Raw genomic sequence first — 1732 nt, 5'->3', positions numbered from 1 at the left:
TCGTTGTTCAAAACCACTAAAAGTCTTGTATTTATAGCCCTGCCAATATTATTGTAACTGCACGTTCCTTTCTCTGGTCTCCCTTGGTCATTCTGGTGGGGCATCTCTTCGTAAATAACTCAGCAGGTTTCAACATCTCTGTCAACATGGTGTCCTGCAGCCAACTTGCCGCATTCACAACAAACTACACGCTGGCGTAATATAAATAAAAGGGACTTGATATTATTGTTCTCAGTGATTGCGGTAAGAATCACAGAGCGACACACAGTGCAGCCCCTCTAAGATACCTGTATATAGCCTGGATAGTTTTGCTTGTGTTGAGTGGGTGGGGGGCGGTACGGGAGGAATTGCGTCCAGAGGACAGGTTGACTCTACTTTAGAGATCATGGTACGAGGGGAGGGCTAAGGAAGGACACTCTTCCGGGGGGGCAGAGAAAGGGCAGAGGGGGAGTAGTGGGAAATAGAGAGACTACAGACAGGACCTGTTAGTGGCACCAAAGATGGCACTGTGAGTTGGGAGTACAGGTGGATGGTTCTAGCCTTGGTGATATCCTGGCTTAACCAGGTACGTTCTTCGATCATCTCCCCTATAATGTAGAAAAAGATAGAGGCAATTGGTGTTGCAGTTAATAGGCACTGTCGAAATACAGTCCCAAATTGAATGTATAAGTACAGTCATAAAATGAGACAGTCAGTGTGCAGATAGGGTGATTATGTAATGTCTTAAAATAGGCAGTATAGCAAAGGTACATTGAACAGCATTTTCAGGTTGGAGTTATGCAAGACGCTGACATAATTGCATTACGTTCTCAGTTTTTAAGGGCTTAACTCTAAAATGAGATCGGTTGACACGTCCCTTATCCCAGTCCATCCATTCCAAGGTAGGTTTCCCGGGGTCGAGAGCATCACTCTCACTGTGTCTCTCAAGAGTGACCGGTACTTTTTATGTCAACGCATGTCTGAAGAGCACTTGGATTGTACGGTAGTGTTGATTTAATAGTAAGTGATAGGGCCTTTAAAACCAAGTGAGCCATCGAAATTTCCTTATCCCCTGAGACGGCCCTACGTAGTTGTAATCCTCGGACCTCTACTTTTCAGGTCTTGATATGTTTCCAAGGCATATTCTGCTCTTTTTCGGCCGCTCTAATCGTAAAATAGTGGACCAACATACCGTGACGTGGGTATTACCCGACGCACCATTCGAGAAAAAAACGGACTGGCAAGAAAGGATGAGACGTGCGAGTTACCATAACTATTGTGCAGGGAGCGGCTATTAATTGGCAGGCTATCCTCTCCCCTCCATAAACCATACAAGACTTTTGTGGTTTTGAAACAATCGACACACCAATTGCAGAACCTAGTATGAGCGGAAAGACAATCAACTTGTTTCCTATCGTTCTGTTGTGTTTTGTTCCATTTGGTGTTATTAAGCCGTACTGGAGCATTGAACGAATATTTGTATTCGGGTTTAATAGTAATGGATCTTAAAACCAAGATATATTGACACTTTTTCAGGTTGTTAAGGCATATATTCTTCTCTTTTGTAGGCTACTCTAAAATACAAGAAATCATGACGTTATAACGGCAGCTCCAATCAAGTCACTGGGGCGAGACTCACCTATCCAGTGTGTCTCTAGGTAATTACAGAAGGCATCAGATGTGTTAACGGTGTGTTAATATTTAGAGGCTGAAAAACCAAAGAGGCGAGATTGTAGGAACTTTTTCAGGCGAG

The sequence above is a fragment of the Etheostoma spectabile genome, chromosome 3 (assembly GCF_008692095.1).
Source record: "Etheostoma spectabile isolate EspeVRDwgs_2016 chromosome 3, UIUC_Espe_1.0, whole genome shotgun sequence".
Taxonomy (NCBI): domain Eukaryota; kingdom Metazoa; phylum Chordata; class Actinopteri; order Perciformes; family Percidae; genus Etheostoma; species Etheostoma spectabile.
Note: the sequence above shows the minus strand (reverse complement) of the source record.